Consider the following 20,425-nt stretch of genomic DNA (forward strand, 5'->3'; position numbering starts at 1 on the left):
TAACGGTGCGTCTGCCGTATGGCGAGCCTGAAAGGGGTGCCCGTGCCCCAGGCCAGAGTGGCCGGCCCATCAGAGTCCCGCTCAGCGCAGTGCAGTGCAGTGCGGAGCAGAGCAGGAGCAGGAGTGGAGGGGATGGGAATGCTAATTCGGCATCGCAGTGTGGAGGGCTGGCAGGGCTGAGGGATCGGAGGCGGGCGCACTCTCCGACAAAAGCACCGGTTTGGTCGTCTGTGGGCGAGCGGTGGTGAGGGAGAGAGTGGAAGACAATGAGAAAGAACAAAATGGTGTGTGTGTGTGTGTGTGTGTGTGTGTGTGTGTGTGTGTGTGTGTGTGTGTGTGTGTGCACGCGCTATCCATTGTGTGTGTATTGCATGTGCTTGAACATGTAATCCCAGTCAATAAGAAGTCGTGAGCTCTCTCTATGTGTGGGTTGTATGTGTTATTCTACACAGTCGTGTAAGAATGTGTGTATTTGTGAATTTGTGCATGTGTAGCCTATGTGTGCACACTGCATGGATTTGCATGCATTGCATGTTCTGCTTTGTGCTCCATGCTAGCACATGGAAGCATAAGAAAGCTTTGTTCTCTGATGGTGATGGCCCTCTCTCCTCCCCTCTCCTCTCCTCTCCTCTCCTCTCCTCTCTGGCATGGGAGGAAGTGCTCCCTCCCTCTCTCCCTCCCTTCAGGCGCTTCATTCACGCTTTTTGGCATTCCTTAGACTGTATGAATCAAATTATTTACGAGTCATTGTCAGGGACCGAAGGTAACTGGTCACTCAGGTTTAGTATCACCTCCACCCCCCCCCCCCCCCCCCCCCCCCCCCACACACACACACACACACACAAACAAACAAACACACACACACACACACACCACTGTTAATTTGTCAAAAGATACATCTATGCCAGCATAGGATTAGACTATTACTGTAAGTCCAGTGACGTGTCCCCCCCCCCCCCCCCCCCCCCCAACACCAACACAGACCGTCATTGGTCCTAAATTCATACGTCTGCTAGTTTATTGGTCATAACTTTCAGATCATGTGATGTCTGCAATAGCCATGTTGTTTGCTCTTGCTAGTTGTTTCTATGGCTGTTATGGTTGAAGTTGATTTGCTTTTATAAGAAACGACGCAGCCAAATCCACAGACCAAACAGCACAGCATAATGCAGAACAGCACTAATATAGCTCATTACGCTTCATCACACCCTTTTGTGCTCCAATTAAATGAGCTCATGCCTAGATGTTTTCAGAGGAAAAGATAAACAGGCGAGGTAAATGAAAAGAGCAGCAATAGAGTTAGGTGGGAGGAGGGCGCATCTCTCTCTTCCTTTTCTTTAAGTCCAGAATGGCTTACCATAGCTCTCCTCTCTTTCAAAAACAGCACCCTTCAATAACTATACTTCAATCTGAGTTTACACACAGTTTCATGACTGATTGAAGTAACGTGACTGTCTACGTGATGGCCTACACTTGTAGCTACTGCCATATGTGTGTGTGTGTGTGTGTGTGTTTGTGCGCCTGTATGATGTCCACTTCAGCACTCATCAGGTTTATGAATATGTATATGTGTGCAGACTCTCTTCACGGTCTTGAAGAGGACGTAACCTTTGAACCTGTTTTTGTTCCCAGCTGGGCTTGTGGTTTCTCACCCAACTGGATTACGCAGCTCCCACAAATCCTCCCATGCTTATGGTAGCCGTGCAGCCGGCCTCTAAGCCCTGTGCATGACCCCACGCCATCTAGCAGTGTCCAAGCCAAGTTGCAGCCTCTGCAAGGGTCACTGGGCTAAGAAGATGCTTGGCATAAGTGACATTTTTCTGATATGTTGTTTTTTAAAAATGTCACACTCCAATGTAAGAGGCTGGAGGCTGCATTTAATGGGAACATGGTGGTTATTGTTTTTTGTGGTGCTCTACAGGTTGTTTCCAGACCAATATTGGATTGTTTTTAGTCTTTGAGAGATGTCAGGCATTTTTTCTCATAGTTGAACAGCAGCAATCATGTGACATCATGTGTATTATGAAGCACTCTCCTCTACAAGACTGGATTGGTACACCTTATTCAGTACAAATCTTTGTAACTTTGAGTGATTTATGAGTAATTCACAAGTTACAGAGAAATATAGGCTAGAAAAAAAAGGAAGGGAGGTCTATCCTGTCACCATCCCATGTATGCCAAGTGTATTATGCAAAGTGGGACTTCATTTCAGCATGGCTAAGGATTAGTAACAAGAGGAGTTTCCTATGGTTGCGCAACTTATTGAAACATTGTTAAGCGGCACAGCTGTTTCCCAATAGTTCCAGCGAACATCTCCAAACACACCTTAAATGAGCTGGTGTAGATGGCAAATAAGTTAAAGCAAAACTAAAGCAATTTTCCTCTGTTGCACGCACGCTATTTGTTTATCCAGCAAATAATGATCTGCACAGACAAGAGTATATGTTGCATGATTTTATGAAAGTATGAGGTATTGCGACATCGAAGCAAGTCAAATTTGTAGTTTCTTATGTCTCATTTCATCAAACAGGTACGCTACCTGATCTGGTAAAGTTATAGTGCGGTTATAGCCGATGGAGGGCTGCAAAGTGCAGAAGTGCCATTCACCCTCTTACGAGTTGATGAACCGCTGAAATGATTTTGGAAACATTACTTTTAGGTACGAAAAACTCTTAAGTGTTGCTTTAATCTTCCAAAAAATCAGGAACACCTGTTTCTCTATAGGCCTCCAGTTATTGCTGCCCCCACCAAGATGGCGGCGCTATTTACTTTACATTCTTGAGCCCGAAGCGATAGCCTTTCTATCCATGGAATTACAGCTCTCAACCTGGTTTGGTTATATTCCAGGGATCTGTCTTCATGATGTGGGGAATAATCTGCACATTAAATAGATTTATAGATTAACAGTGGTGAAAATATTGAAGACTAAAACTTTACTTCAAGCTGTAATCCAACCCATTGGACAGGCTACCATGCCATCTATACAAGGAGTGAGGAAAGACAGCAGGCACCCACTGCCCACTGAGCTAATAGCAAATGATAGGATAGCTCATTCAAAACAATTCACCAGGTCAGCCTATATGATAAACTGAATAAACGTCATGTCCTAGGAATAGCAATAAAAAAAGATCATTAAAAAATCTTCCCTGTATTCACAATCGACAATCCTAGTATGTTTAGTGTCCTAGGTGATGTGTTTTGCAGTTTTGCATGTGTGATGTATGATGCAAAGAAGTACGAGAGAGAGAGAGAGAGAGAGAGAGAGAGAACAAGAGTTTAGTAAGACCCATCCTCTTTTTGAGTTTGAAAAGCCTCATTCATAAATGTGATCAGACCTTTTCACCCAAACATCAGTCGGTTCAACTATCAGCTGAGCCTCTGCATGCTGTGTTACAGAGGTTACTGCGGACCCATATGCCCCCACCCCTGTCATTTCCAAAGTGACCTATTTAAATCCCAGATCGCTGAAGTGGAAATCCCAATCAGCTAGTCATTCTCACATTGCGAGTTCTAAAATCAGTCTCCATGAATAAATTCCTTCAATGTCCATTCACAGAGGAAGCTGGAAATGAACAAACAACGTACTTCATTATGGACTGCACAAACCTGTAATGCTTATTAGGCGATGTCCATTTTGGAATGCTTTTAAGTATAATATCTGCTCATGAGAGATTATGCTGTGCCATATAATATCTTTAGAGGATTAATGGGATTCTGGAAATCACTCGTCATTGACATATCTGACAGGACAGAGGCCTGTGTGGCTAGTTAAGTCACATGATCTCATTGAGCGTGGGAGGTATTGTTTTTGTCTTTTGTGTGTGTGTGCGTGTGTGTGTGTGTGTGTGTGTGTGTGCGTGCGTGTGTGTGCAATGTGTGTGCATGTGCATGTGTGTTTGCATTGTACAGTCGTTTGACTCTCAGCTCAGCCAATTGACTGAAACAATTCAAAATTTACCATGGAAGATCGCTCTCTCATTATTAGCATAACAAAGCAGCCATGGTTGGGTTAATAAAATGGATGTCACCACTCACTCATCAATTTGTCATGGTGTGTACACCCTGTGGCACGTCTTGACCACCTGACACAAATAACCATTTATGCCTGCATGCCTGTTAGACATAAATGTCATGAAGGGGTGTTATAACTGTAAGTATTCAGTTGGAGCATGACCAATGTCATGTGATGCGTAGCGGCACACAAAGTGGAGCTTGTTTATAGGAAAAAATCTTTAAACAAAAAATACTAAAAAAGAAGCAACCAAACATTTTGATGATCTTCACTTGTCACAATCAGGAGTTCTATCTGTCCATTCCGCTCTTGTTCACACATTCTGTCTCTGGGAACAAACTAAACGAAGAGGCTCAGAGTCCAGCCCACCAACACGATTGGTTTGATTGGCTTTTAGTCCAATTTTAAACAACCTTTACCAGAATCGTGGACAAGACCTTTAACCATGATATATTTATGTTGTACTGAGAGCTGTAGAAACACCAGATTGATGCTATCTCATGTGACGGCTCACTTTCAAAGAACTTAGCCATCTGTTCCCTCCTGATCGAACATCTTCAGGGTTCATTATCAGGGCAGATGCAGAAGCCCAAGGTATCTAATCTGGTGCTAACTCTGTTTGTTTGGAGGTGCTCCTTTAACTGCACTGAAAAACAAACACTGCTTAACTGAACATCAGCTATACGTGTTTGAACAAGTGTCACAGCTTTAACACAGTATGTGTGTGTGTGTGTGTGTGTGTGTGTGTGTGTGTGTGTGTGTGTGTGTGCGTGCGTGTGTGTGTGAGTAGCTCATTTTTCATTTGCCCACTAGAAATAAACCACGTACCAACGTACCATGCAGTGATGGTCAGAATGCTCTCACTGGCAGCATTGGACCATTACACCACACAATGGTCCGACCAACCAAACAAGGCCGGAAATGGTTAACAGAGAACACCAACATTAGAGTGGCCCAGAGTCCGGCCCAGAGTCCAGTCCTCAATCCATCAAAAAAAGTGAGCACAAGGCCAGGGTGATGGCAAATAATCGTTACTGCCTCAAACCCCGAATTGCTGCTAACAAGGTGCAGCCTTGAATGATTGTGGAGACATGGCTTGGTAGGCCTATGCCTATGCCTACTACAAGAACCATAGCCTATTTGAGAGTTGTGAATGCAATTAAAAACAAAATCCGTTGATTATTTAAAAAGAGTAGGCCTATGAATAATTAAATAATTTTGGACATCAGAGACAAATCAACATTAAATCAATATTTCACAGGGGAATAGTTTTGTTCCTGTTTGTGCGTGTGTGTGTGTGTGTGTGTGTGTGTGTGTGTGTGTGTGTGTGTGTGTGTGTGTGTGTGTGTGTGTCAGTCTTCCAATTGCCCTCTTAAATATCACACATCTAGATAGATATAACATGTAGCCTATGCATGCATGTATTTATATGCAGTAGGCCTACATACAGTATATACTAACTTATAAATAGACAGATAGATAGCCTATAGATAGGCATAGGCTATAACCTCGGACACAACTATGCTTATCCCATGTTAGCATTTGGTATGACTTCATTCATGCCTTTGATCAAATCATATCAAAGTCATCATACCCAAGTCTTAATGTGATCAGTGGTCCTGAATCCTTTGCGCATAGGACTTTACGGCCGAAACTGTAAAAAAGCTCGTAAGGGAATCAGTGTGCAATCTCGTGAGCTGCTGTAGAACATGTTAGCCTACAATCTGATCACACTCTATCAGAGCGCCCATACTGTAAGGGGGAGGAGCAACTATAGAAATGTTGTTACATTTCCCTGTCGGAGCGGCAGGCAGTTCTACATGAAGTGTAGCACATTTTTTCCTCAGATACTGTAAATCGGAAAACTCTGAAGACGTCTCCTGCAAAATATAGCAATCTATGCATTATTCGTACTTCTGCGGCATTTCTCGCGAAGCCTTTTGGTGTACGTTGGCAGAACATAGGCTGTAGCCTACTTCTGTACTGTAGCATAATCAAAAGGGAACAGCGAGAATCACTTGCCAGGACTCCCATGCACCCGCTTGGGTTTGCTAAGAAGATTAATTTATTATTGGGCTAAGGTAAGTAAAATTCATTTGTTGATGACTGATTTTTCAACGAATGTCAACAAAGTTGCTGTCAGAGTCTGATTATGTGAAGCTTGTAAGTTAAGCTAAGCCGTGGACCATAACGTTAACTCTCAACAGAAGCTTCGCCACATCCGAACGACAGTTTTGTGAAATCAATACGGTGTGGTCCGTCGAACATTAACCTTATGCGACTTGAATGCTCTGTACATGCAAATTACACGAACAATTCACTAAGTACGAACGGTTTAAGCATTGTTGATTGGTGTTGATTTAGGCCTTGGATTGTAAGGCGAATGGTGTAAAATTGAAACTACATTGTGTTTTCTATGAAATACACAGCACTGCTAAATTAGAGCAGACTTAAGTGTAACTTACACAGCCTTCTGAACACGTGGAGCAAGGCACGGTAATTAAATCGTAGAGCTGTTTATCCGAACTTAAAACTCATGAGTCAGTTGAGGTAAGGTAGGCTACGCAATTAACCAAGCCCACCCCTCTCTCCGATGAAATATTTCCAAAGGGGTCAGACGCTTTGGGATGGCTACGTTGAATGACAGTTCGGTTGAACTTGGTATGACAGCACGCGTATGTTGAGAGATATTTTTCTGAATTAGACTGCTACCATGCATGGGATTATTGACCTTGGACGTGATTAAAGCGTTGCTGTGTGTTAATTTATTTGATCATGTCCGCTAAACATGGGCCTTCGTGAAGCCAATGTTTGTCCTGCATTGGCTAAGCACACGTTGTGCTGACGAGAAACGCACTCGTTTACGTCGTCATGATATAAGGGCCATAGAGACAGAAATGCACACATTCAGTGACGTCCTCACTTGATCTTATAATCGGAAATCTGCACTAGTTTTTCACCGTTCCGACGCAGGCTACCGGTAGTCTACCAGTGAGATATGATGTGCTGTTCTGTACGCGTGTGAGTGACCTCACATGGCGCTTGCCGGCGACTCGTCTGTGTCCTGGCTTCAGAGGTGATAGCTATTGGGTGGTTACCACGACGAGAGCGTGTGTGTGTGTGTGCGTGTGTGCGTGTGTGTGTGTGTATGTGTGTGTGTGTGTGTGTGTGCGTGTGTGTGTGTGTGTTGGGGAGGGGGATATGGCGGGGGGCAGTTACATAACCCAGCTGTGCAGCTGATGTCCTGATTTGAATCCACTGTACAATGACGTCAGGGGCTGACCCACCAAAGTTAACCCTGCGTTTTGGACATGCCAGAACCCCTGCTAGAATCCTAATTTTGACTTTATGAGGCTTAAGCCAGGATTTAATGAAAGTAAGACCATTAAATGGTATTGGTGATCAAACAATCTGACATCTGCTTATCTCTGAAAACACCCCCATTTCCTTCCCTATCTAGCACCACCCATTGCCTCATATTGAGACTGTATGGAGACAGCTGTATGAACTGATTAAGATCTCACATCCCAAGATCAGCAATCCCCCTCCCAAGTGTGTATAGGATATAGGGCCTGAGGACAAACAGTTTCACATAGGGCAGAGCAGGCCTCAGCGTGGTCCAATCTGTAAACAGGACTAACCATGATATGAAAAAAGAAAAATAACCCTTTGATATGCTGCTCTGGAACACCATGAGTTGCCTTGGGGCACCAAATGTGCTCCACAATTAAATTTTGTCTTGCTTTTTTGGTTTGGTTGGCTCCCTAGAGGGCTGTCCTTTTACATTAGACTGGTCATCCAGCTACATGTTTCTTTCTTTTTCTATAGCCAAGTAAATCTGTGTAAGGCAGTGTGGGTATCCTGATAGGGTATAAGGTGCTGTTTGTGTGGGTAAAAGTTCACACACACCTGCTCTCATTTTATTGCTGGGTGTTATCTGTTATTTGTTGTGTGAACAATTCAGTCAGATTGATCTGAATCTTAATTCGGTAGCATAAAAACGAACAAGAATGGGGATTATTCTGAAGCCCTGTAAGCTTATTATGTCAGGAGGTCTGATGCCTTTTGGAACAGAGCCCACGTCACAGTCACAGGTGGCAGCCTGGCCACTTGGCTGCCACTGGAGCTGTTCCCAACATGCATTGGTCCAATGAGAGAGCTCATCGAGGATAAAAACAACACCTGTTCAATATGGCTGATTGGATCAGAGGTGCACCCAGATGTACCTCAGCTCCCTTGGTAGTTGCCTACTTGCTGCAAGGTGTTATGTCTAGTATAGTTCCATGCCTAGAAGCCCAGGGGGTTTACATTTTTGAAGATAACCTGTCAGACTATGTTACAAGCACAGGCTATTTTTGATATTCAGGCAATAGGATACATTTAGAAAATTAGCCTGTGTTTTTGCCATGTTTGACATAAGAATTCACATGCATGCATGTACAGTATGTAGTTTAACTGTATTTTCAACTCAGCATGAAAGTGTTTTGTCCTACTTGTGTTAACCTACTGAAAATATATATATTTTTTACTGTGATGTTGTTCAGTAAAACCCTGCAGCTTGATAGAAGTGTTTTTGAAGGCGTCTAGTTGACAATATTTATCAACGTTTAATGTGTGTAGTATTACATCTATTCCAATGAAAGTGAGTGGTACTCTGCCTGTAGTCACCCATCCATAAAGTCAGTGGAGCAAAACTTACAAGCTGAAGTGTAGGGTTAATGGCTCTGTAAAACTCACTCCGTACCTCCGTGCATTACTGTTGTGCTACGCTCTCTCTCTCTCTCTCACTCTCTCTCTCTCTCTCTCTCTCTCTCTCTCTCTCTCTCTCAACACAACATTACAGTATTACCTGGGGATGTAATTATATTTACGGCATTCTTTTGATTTTTTTTTGTCAGGATTTGGGCTTTTTTCAGCTTGATTAGATAGAGTTGTGTTGTTAACTGTAGTACATGCTGAAAATGTTTCTTTTTTTTTCAGCCTGTTTAACCAAAAGCATTAGCCTAGGCTACATTCTTTTAATGAAGTTAAACAGGATTTATCCACTGACATGAATGGTTTATTTTCTCAATGTCTTGCACTATGATACTTAGGCTACTAAACTGGATATCTGCTCAGCTGGAGTAATAATTGGTATCCGTGTTATTTTTGACGGGCATTGAAGTAGGGCCTATAATTTAACTTTAACAGTGAAGTGAACTTAATGGACCGCTTCTTCCCTCCTTACATGTTGAATTCATTGGAAGATATGAGTTAGCCTATGTTTCTTTACGACATGCTTAGCTCTGCATGAATAGTTGTGACATCTGTTAATGTGCAGATTAGTTGGTGATGTACACATTATATCAATGACTAAATTAAATGAATCACATGCATTATTACTGAAATACTGCTTGGGCTCTGATATGTGCGTGAATTTGAAAGAAAAAGTGTAGGTTGTTTGTGTTCAAGGGTGGTTGAGCGCTCCTTTAACTCTGTTTAGTGTGAAGCAAATATACTCCACAACCTTTGATGTGAAGTAACCCATCTATCACTCCTGGACCAGGATTTATTTCATTTTCCTTGGTTTGTTCGTTTGTTGAATAAGTGGGTGTGGTAACAGCCCATGTCCACTCATATAGGGGTGAGACTCGCTAATGGCCGGGTTAATGGATTGGCTTCCGACTCAGGAAGGGGAAATGTGTTGTTTGGCTTCTGCTGGTCTGCCTCTATAGAGTTCAGTTCACATAGGGCTCAGTAAGCCTGGCCCAGGAGCTGTGAGGGCAATAGCTAGCCGATTTAAAGTAGAGTCTGCAATTCTGCCAAAGGGTTTTTGATATTTGTTTATGGCTCAATCAGAACCACTGTTTTTGTTTCTTACTTACAGAGACCCGACTGTGTACTAACTAGTCATTTACTTTTTTGTGTGTGCACACACACAGAACAAACAGTTATAGGGAACTGATATGAGTCATTTGCTGAATTGCACAAGTGTGCTGGTTTGGAATTGAGGGCACCTTTGTTGTCTTAGTATCATCACAAGTAGTAGTTAGTAGTGGTTCCAATTTGGATTGACTCTTAGTTTGAAAGGGAATGAGGACAAATGAGAGTGATGTCATGTGAAGTTAAGATTAAGAGTAATGCTTAACCGATTAGGCGATATACAGTATGCTTATGGAGTAATTTCACGGGAGCAGAGAACAGATGAGATCATTGCCAGATACCGACAGATATGAGACTGTTCCAAAACCAGCAGCTACGTCAGATTGCCACTGGATCTACGCCAGATCTGAGCCAGAGATGCCGTGATGGGCAACTGCGTTCATGGTACACGTTCACCCTGACATTCATGGGAATTCAGTCTGGTAGCTCTGATCATATAGTCAAGAGCTGTGGGAACAAAAGCAAGCCTTTGATTAAAGAGAATGAGAAAAAAGTAAAGTCAGCAAACACTACATTTAGCAAATAGGCCAAATTAAATTGGAAAGCACAGGGAGTCTAGAACACAGATATGTTTTCATTAATGATCTCAGGCAGTAGATGCATGGAAGGAAATTAAATTCTTCTGTTGTCAGAGCAGAGATAGCTAACACACATTACACTAAACATCACACAGAAAAAACATTAAACATGTTATTGAATGGGTTTTTTTATCAGTATTTTTATTTGATACAGTAGTTCTCTGATTTTAGCATTAGAGTTTTATTTTCAGTTTTATATTGAAGTTTACCACTGATGAGTCAGGCACATGTGGAGCGTCCTGACTGTCCTCAAAATGAGATTTCTTTAACTGAAGAGTCATGTTTGGACACAATTGTGTCTGTTTGCAAGTGGCCTGATTGCAAAATGTGTTGTTTTATCAAGTTGCAGTTTGTGTAATGCATACTGTGTTACATGTGTTGCCAGAACATCTTAGTTAACAACTGAATCGAACTTAATGACAACCAATGACCTTGTATTTAGTCTACCATCAAGCAGAGCTGCCATATTAATGGATTTAGCTAGCTGGTAGCCTATATCATAGTAATTATTTAACATCAATTACTATAATGACAAGGGTGATGTGTGAATGCACATACATTACTGTTTATGTCAGTATATGCTTCTGGGCCATGCTATGTTTGTCATTCTTAGTAATATGCATGACTGCATATAGTTGGTCAGGCTGTTCTTGACCTGCTGGACCTGGGCTCACTTTTATTTATTTATTTATTTAGTTTGAAAAGAGGGAAAATGTACAACATCATCATGTATAGCATACTATTAGGCTGTTTAAATGCAAAATAGTGAACAAATCACATGGCTTTGTCAGACTACCACAGCCTGGCAAATCAGGTTCACAGGCTCCAATGGGATCACTGGTCTAGCACTGCAGGGTCGCTGACCTTTTAATTCAGCCCCAATGATCTCACCAGTTAACCCAGTTTACCCTGTTTGCCCTGTTGAGCCCAGGATTGGTCAAGCTGGTTGCTTCCCTCTGTGTTAGGATTTGGTTGTTATTGTTCACAGCTCTCCTTGTTTTGTTCATTTTCGTTTACATGTGTTTTTACATTTAATATGTTATAGCATGTAGTAGCCATGTATCCATGCTCTAGCATTAGCAGTTGCATGAAATGAGGTCATGAATGTGAGTTTTTGAAATATTTTGCTGCAGTCGACTCACCATCACAGCAGAACATATTTTTTTGAGTATTAATCTAAATACTGACACGTCCAGCTTGAAAGAAAAGAGGAAAATTAACCAGGACACTCTACATAAGTAGTTGACTGTTATGCTCCTGTGAATTTAAAAAAAGAAAATAAGTGGAAGGTAAAGTCACATGTAGCCTATATCACTCCCCATTCAAAAGTTGAATGTTCAAATATTTGTTATACCAGCCAAGGATCCAGGATTTTAACACTTATCTGAAGTCAGAGAGAACCGTCCAGATGCCATATATGAAACAGTTGTTTAAAGACTGGAGATTAAATATTACCTGTTTCATATCAGACTCCCAAGTTATACATTTGCCACAGTGTTTGGATTTCAGTGCAGGGAGCATTTATCCACTGTGTCGTATGGGAACATTGTGTAAATATTCACTGAGCTATACGAATAGCAGAGCTTTAAATACCCACACTGCGGGGTCAAGTTTGTCCAAGGTCCCTGCTGGTCTTGGCCTCTGTTCAAGATGCTGTCCGTGCTGTCAGGCCGTCTCTGAAGCTGGGGGGCTGCTTCACCGGTCACAATCACTGGATGTTTTTCTTTCTTTTAAAAGGCTTGTTTGTGTCTAGTCTGGGTTGTGATTAGGTTTGGATATGTATCTCTGAACTTGCTGCTGATGGCATGTTCCATTGATAATGCCACTGCAGTGTACACAAGCTGAAGTACATGGTTTGATTTAGATTGAACCTGCTTGAAGAATGACTATACCTCTTACATCTGCGGAACATAAAGTTCCCCAAGTTTCCCTTACAAGACATTGTCGAACGGACTGTAGATACAGTCACTTAATGTATAGAATACTATACATAGTATTATTCACTGTATCTATCTCTGCACAGAACCAGTGTTATTATACTATACTATATATATATTTTATCTTATGCAATAGCGTATCATCCTATAGACTGCTCCACACATTTGGCGATGTTATGTGAGGACTTTAGGCGTCTTTTCCCATGCTGTTTCGTGCCCAACTTCTATTCTTGTATTGGTGTTTGTTTTTTTTAAAGAGGAGTGAATTTCCTGCCTGGAAAATATTGTTTTAATGTAATTGGTTCATGTTGTTGTGGAGACATTGCTTATTGTTGCTCCGTAATTGTCCTAGCCCTTTTGGCTGAGATAGAACTGCTTTGTAAGTTGTTAGCCCAGGTGGACACTCCTACTTAGCATGATAGCCTATAATTATCATCAAAGTTTTCTTTTATGTTTCAAATGTTTACATTAGACAATGACGAAGGCAAAAGACAATGCTATAAAGTCAGCCGGGGTAACACAGAACAAACAAGGTCATATGGTATAGAGATCAATGTATCACTGTCAATACACGTGTCCTGTCCTACATGCACAAAGTACACATGCCCTGTACATTGGGGTGTATAGTGAGACTACATACAGAGATAATGATACATTCACATAGACACTCACAAATCATTTTATTTTACATACAGAGATAATGATATATTCACATAGACACTCACAAATCATTTTACATACAGAGATAATGATACATTCACATAGACACTCACAAATCATTTGTGTATGTGAACACCTGTGGCTTTAGGTCGTGGCATTTAAGACATGATATGACAAAGCCTGCGTACAATATGAGATGTTATCTTGTATAACAACAAGAACTGCAGCAGGACTCACATTATGCTTTAAGAATGTTTGATTGAAGACACAAAGGTCAGTAGATTTCCATGCCCAGGCATCAAAATAGTTAATATCACAGTAATACAGCACATTATCAATACTACAAATAAATGAATAGATAGATAAATAAACGCACGCCTTATTTGTATGTGAACATTGACCACCATGGGCTCCCATGTACTGTACATGCCCCCAGAGAGTAGCGCTGTAGCTGCCTTGCTGCATTAGCTGCTGGCTATAGCAACTCCAGTTAGGTACAGAACAGTACTTGGTGACCTCGAGAAACGCAAATCTACGTGAAAACTCGTCCGTCGGATTTCTCCTTTAATGACCCAGCTGTGTGTCTGTGTGTGTCATTTCCACACAAGCAGTTCAGCGTACTGTTCCTTACAGGGTTACTGTTTGTTTTTGGTCCTATGATTGAATATGTTCACAACAGAACAACAGAAAGTTAGTGATGGGGGTGACTGATGAAAGAGAGGTCTGAATGAAAGTATGGTTCAAAAGAGCACTCCTCAGCACCTCCAGGAGAAAGGGGACGTGCAGACATATTGTTTACCGTCAGTTACAGTCAGTCAGTCTTGTAGACAAGGATGTATGTGTGAACTTGGTGTGTTTCAAGTCAAAGCGGGGGGCCCATCAAAAGGAGGAAGAAAGTCGCTAAATTTGGTTTGTTAATCTGAGGATGCTTTGTACTCGCTCCTGAAAACCGTTCTATGATTAGCATGTGAGAGAGAGAAAGCTTTCAAAATATAGAGTCTAACAAGGGCATGATTGTGAAGTGACCCTGTGACTTCTGTTGGGTCAAAGATAGTAGTTTGCATAGGAAAATGAAATGTACTGTAGCAATCGATCATCCTTATGTAGTAGCAGGCGTATTACCTCTAAATGTATCTAAGCAGGAATATTCTTTGAAGTATCCAAATATTTCTATGAATATATAATTTATTTAAATAAAAAAAATAAAAAAAAGTGCTCTCTTAGTCCATACTGTCAGGTCGTCTTTTCCAATCGCAACCATAGCTAGTTTAGTTTAGTTTAGTTTAGTTTAGTGTGTGTGTGTGTGTGTGTGTGTGTGTGTGTGTGTGTGTGTGTGTGTGTGTGTGTGTGTGTGTGTGTGTGTGTGTGTGTGTGTGTGTGTGTGTGTGTGTGTGTGTGTGTGTGTGTGTGTGTGTTCTGAAAGGTTTGCCAGATTATGCAGCGCTGTTCATCCCCTTGGCTTTCAGCAGTGTGTCATGGGACCTTGTGACTCCTTTATCATCTTACTGCCAACTGCATGGGCCCATGAGGTATGAAATGTATAGACCATATAGTGCCAGTTCTTGGCACAGCCTTTTTGAGCCCCTTGCTCTGCACTCTTGGATCTGCACTCTGAACACTGCCAGGTGGCAGCTTCACTTATAGTGCCTATATGATCTGGGTGGCTATGTTGGGCAATTCTGTACGGTCACACTTACACACACCCACCCACACACACACACACACACACACACACAAAAGGGAGGCACTTCAAGGTTATGCTGGCAATACAGTGCAAGAAAGGCTACAATGGAACAATCACATAAATGCACACAAGATAGAATAGATAATTCCAGGCGGGCGACGCAGTGCCTGAACATGTTGCTCCTTTAGCACATGTTTATTTAGCAGACGCTGTTTTCCACAACGTGTTTTCCGCACATTTTATCAGTGAAGTGTTCTTTCAGAAAATGCCACCCAACCAAGGACACACAGGAAAAGGACACATCCAGGCAAAAGCCTTGTCCTCTTTGGTAATATTTATGCGTTGACCTGAACATGTCTAGAATTAGACTTAATCTATTCCTCGCATGTACAGTAATGGTATATATTGATATCTAATCTGTTGTGACATAACGTTGATACCGATATATAGATACAGTACTGTATGTCCAACAAAGCCTTTTATAATTAAGCATTGCATAACGAAAAAGAAGCAGTAAAAATAGATCTTATTTAGAACCTTCACCTTCGCTTGTTGCACCCTGGTCAGTTTTTCAAGGCTAAAAATCCACAATGCAGGGACATAATTTGCTCCCAGCCAAGGTCATGGCTATCAGGTCCTACACAGACACTTTCCCTATTAGCGGCTATGAGCAGCCCCATGGTTGTGCTTGCGGGTGGAGACGCTTAGATACATATTTCTCCGTCTCCGTGCCACATGCCAGGGCTCAGTCAGGCGTCCCCCCCCCCCCACATGTGCCGTGCCTTTAACTCGGTAAAGTGACGGCGGCACCACGCTACGGAGCCCGGCTGTGTGGCCACATTGTCAGGCCCTCGTGTGGCATGTCTGGCGGGAGTCATTGTGCAGGATTGATATTTATGTCTTTTCTGCCGACGCTAAGCCTGCGCATTGTCTCCGTTTTGAAGCAGGAATGGCTGATGCTGGCCGTGTGGACGCCAGGCCTGTTTGGGGGCTGGATGCTTCATAAAGCACAGACATGTGCACTGCCATGCATAACCCAGGAAGTGATGTTTACAATGGTGTGTTCTGTTTAGGGCACAGCATTTCCTTTTATATGAGATGGGGGGGAAAAAGAACCTCTGTCTTGTGCTCTAGAATGACCATATGCACTGTTCTATAGCCTCTTGGCTGTGGACCCAAATGACATTTGTTTGTTGTGGATACTAGAAAGCAAACAAATTCGCCAACAGGCCTTATCTTATGATATGCACATAAGTTGATATGCGTCATCCACTGTGTTAAAGACATTATGTTGATTGGAACAGGAATGACCCTTGGTTCCCCCTAGCCAAACTCTTATCAGTCAGGAAATGTGAACTGTACGGTTCAATTGGCTTAACTTTTCTTTACTCGGTCACTGAAGCAGTGGATGGTGAAATCCAGTTCAGTATCAGCTGATGTGATGCTTTCATGGTATGACTTAAAACAGTTGGAACTGAGCTGAGGCTGTGTGTGTGTGTGTGTGTGTGTGTGTTTGTCAGTGATGCACGGGTTGATCCGAATTGAGCAGGTGTCCACGTTCACCTGCGGTTAGGAGTCAGGCAAAAATATACCTGTAGGCAACTAGGCATGACATCCCTTATTCAAATGTGCCCAATACACAGTATGGTTCAGTAAACAATGGATGCATTAGACTAAGGAATGACATGTGTACAGGTATATTTTTGTCTGACTCTCTGTTCCAGTTTATGTGAAAGTTTGACATAGGTCAATACACTGAATGTTAGGCTACATTAACCAAAAGCGCACCTTTTGGAAATGAGCGGGTCGGATATCATTTTGTCTTTATTAACGTTTGCGTTTTGAGTTGCGGTTGGGTTGATTAAAACCTCAGACGAGTGTACCTGTGTGTGTGTGTGTGTGTGTGTGTGTGTGTGTGTGTGTGTGTGTGTGTGTGTGTGTGTGTGTGTGTGTGTGTGTGTGTGTGTGTGTGTGTGTGTGTGTGTGTGTGTGTGTGTGTGTGTGTGTGTGTGTGTGTGTGTGGTAGTTGTGTCTCTTTGCTAACCCAGGGGACATTTTCCAGCGAGGTGATAACGGTATTGTAGCTCCCCTCCCTCTGGTGTCCATGGGCTGATAATTATTTGCACGTATGAGAACACACACACTCTTAAGCCCAGAACAGCACACACATACACATACAGATACACAGGCGTGCACGCACACACACACACACACACACACACTCACAGACACACAAACGCACACACACACGCACACACACACATGCGCACACACACATACACACACACACACACACACACACACACACACATACAGCTTAATAAGTAATAACTCAGCCCACAGTGAGACTGCAGATGGTTTCTGGGTCATTTGGCCCAGGGAAAACGATATAGGAATGGCTGGCATTTATGTGACTGCGTGTGTGTTTTTATGAGTATGCATGTGTGTATGTGTCAGTGTGTACGCATGCAATTACAGTATATAGTACAAGTGTGTGTGTGTGTGTGTCTGTGTGTGTGTGTGTGTGTCTGTCTGTTACTGTGCTAATGAGAAGGGGTGGTGACATAATGTACAAAGCTTCATGTTTCAAGCATTAACGTTGAAAAGGAGTGGCTGTTTCCTCCATGGTGCTCTCGTCATAGATATGGCCTGGCCTTGCCTCCACCCCCCACCCCACACACACACTCTCTCTCTCTCTGGCTCCCACTGCAGGGGAAAGCGCCCTGCACTTACGAGGTCAGTGGATATAGAAATCCAATTTGAAAGGCAGGACTTGCCACCTTTATGTCTCATCGTCTCCCCTGCTCTTTCCCTTTTCCTCTCTCTCTCTCTCTCTCTCTCTCTCTCTCTCTCTTTCTCTCTGGTTCTCTCTGTTTCTCTCTCCTTGCATTTTCTCCCACTCCCTTCAGCATGTCTCTGTCAACAGCTATAAGGGCTGAGTGATGTGGCTATCAGTGTTGTGCAACATGAAGGGGGGGGGGGGGGGGTTATAGGAGGGCATGGAGAAGGGGGGGGGGGGATGTACTCTTGCACCTAAGACATAAAAAAGTTGACAGAAACAGTCTGCCTTGGCTGTCTGCCAGCCTCCTCTATTGGAACGTGTCCAGACTGACTGACTGACTGGCTCTGTCTAAGCAAGAACTTGCTGTGCTCTGGACTAATTCTGTGATTATGGCAAACTGCATCCAGAGGTCACCTGCATACACATACACATAGACATACTAATACATATACAAATACATACACACACACACACACGCACACACACACACAAAGACATACAGTCACACTCTTATATCTTTCTCATTGAGCTGTGATCACTTCACACACACACAGTTTTGTTTTTTTATCTCTCTGTGACCTTTGACCTAGCCGCAGTGGAGCTGTGCGTTGGGTGTCTCAGCTCCCGCCCCTTTGGGAGAACATTCCGTTCCGCCACACGCCGCTGTTACATATGTACAACACACACATGCACACACACACACACACACACACACGTACACACACACACACACACACACACACACACACACACACACACACACACACACACACACACTCACACTCACTCATTCCCAGCCACCGTGGAATTACAGAAGGTACAGTGACAAGTCCACCAACCATTTCAACCACACTCTCTTACACACCCGGCGTGCTGCAAAGGGGTGACCAGACTTTCAGAATGTCAAACCAGGACATTTTGCATGTGAATCCAGTTCATACATGGGCATCCATACATGTATGCACTTGTACATGCACCTCAGACGTTATGTAAAAAAAAAATAATTTTGTTGATGATTGACACACATACAGACGAACCAGTGTTGAATTCAGACGAATGGTACATTATATTTTTTGAGTGGGTTTAGGTTGGCCCAATATGAAACAGAACATAATCACGTTTACATTTATTAATTTAGCAAATGCTTCTGCAAAGCGATTTGCATATGACAATTGTATTACTTATTATTAGGGCCACTGTCCCCGGAGCAACTTGGGGTTAAGTGCCTTGCTCAAGGGCACAACGATGGAAGCCAGGAATTCACCCGCATCTATCGAGGGCTGAGAACCAAAGGGGCGTAAGTGACATTTTGGTCAAAATTGAGTTATATCACCTGAAAGCTCTTGATGAGCTCTCTTAGCTGACAAAATTATATAAGTAAAAATATTTATAAATATATAGTTATTGAACAAAAACCAAAGGTATTTAACTGTGAACATATAGAAGCAGTTAGATTTGTTTTGGCTCTCCTGTAAAGTTAGTGAAATGTCACTTACGCCCCTTTGGTTCTCAGCCCTCACTATGTAAGAGCTGAAAATCGGGACAGTTGTTGACAATCGGGACATTTTAGCGTCCAAACAGATATTTTGTCAGGACTCGAGAACACACAACTCAAAACCGGGACCATCCGGTCAAACCGGGACATCTGGTCACCCTATGCAAAAGCGCAGCGCTCTCGACGACCATGTTCCGTTAAGTTGACGAACTCTGGTTAACCTTGCCCTGCTGCACTCCCTCCCCTCATCATCTCTCAATAAGCACATTTTGTTCTCAGGTGCTGTGTGATTTAAGACACAGACACAGAGGAAGCCTTGAGCTCCCGACCAGCGAGGCTTCTCCCCTCAGCAAAATCAGATGCACACCTTCCCGTTTCACTCCCAGAATAGTACAGTAAATAACATTAATGGACTGGCCACAAGTATTTCTTTTGCAGTGCCTGTAGAAATCTCCGTTGATTAAGAGAATTACCCTTATTGCCTTGTTGCCTTGTGTGGAAGTCTAACAAAAGGTGTATTTATTTCTCCCCTGTAGTCAACACATGGTCCAGACAAATCACATTAGGCATACTTAGTGTCCTAAATTAGTTTAGGGTTTGAATCCTACAGAGCACGGGCCTTGGTGAAAAGTCTCCTTGACAAGAGTAAGGACAAAATATCTTGCAATGTAAACTGAGGGGGAAAAAGCTTTATGGAAATGTCATTAATGACACTACCATCCAGGGCGATATATACGACCGAAGCTCGTTGTCAAGACAATGCACTTGTTTCCCGCTTCCTGTGTTGAAGGGAAACACTTCAGGCAGAGATACTGTTGCTATGTTTCCTTTTTTTCCCTGCAAACCCAACACAAAGTCCCAGAGGTGAGAAGGGTGGGTTCACCCAGGGAGACTTGTCCTCATTTACGGCCATCAGCATATGCACACAGGGGCCATTTGTACTTCTACACGTCTAATCTGTTGTGTATAGCAGTAAGGATTTGTACTGATAATAAGGTAATTTGCCCACTACAAGTAATGTATTGCTTCAGTGGAATAACTGCTTGTCCTTACAGGATCTCTGGCTATTCCTAACTCTAATGTTGGGCTTGGATGTTGATCGGCCCTGTCGGAAATCTTGTAGGAAATCTACTTATAGTACAAGGAATTCCACCTTTCCTGTGTAAATCTGGAAAAAAAATAAGCTAAAAGGCTTTTTTGAGTTTGTGGTAGCCGAAAATTAATTTCACTTGACTGAATATTAAAAAAAGAAATCCTATGTATCTATTGAAAAAACAAATAAATAAATAAAATGATCTACCAAGCAAGACTACAATTTAGTCAAACATAAATGTCAATGTGCTATTTTACGGCAT

The 20,425-nt window shown here is 42.6% G+C and overlaps 1 protein-coding gene across 1 annotated transcript in view; it reads left to right on the plus strand.

Moving 5' to 3' along the window:
- Window positions 1-5,821: 5,821 nt before the first annotated feature.
- The window catches only part of LOC134076483 (thyroid hormone receptor alpha-like), a 50,608-nt gene continuing 36,004 nt past the window's right edge, over window positions 5,822-20,425 (plus strand). Inside the window, exon 1 of the mRNA XM_062531566.1 lies at window positions 5,822-6,093. The gene's annotated coding sequence lies outside the window, so the exon portion shown is untranslated. The remainder of the gene's footprint in view (window positions 6,094-20,425) is intronic.

The sequence above is a fragment of the Sardina pilchardus genome, chromosome 3 (assembly GCF_963854185.1).
Source record: "Sardina pilchardus chromosome 3, fSarPil1.1, whole genome shotgun sequence".
NCBI lineage: Eukaryota > Metazoa > Chordata > Actinopteri > Clupeiformes > Clupeidae > Sardina > Sardina pilchardus.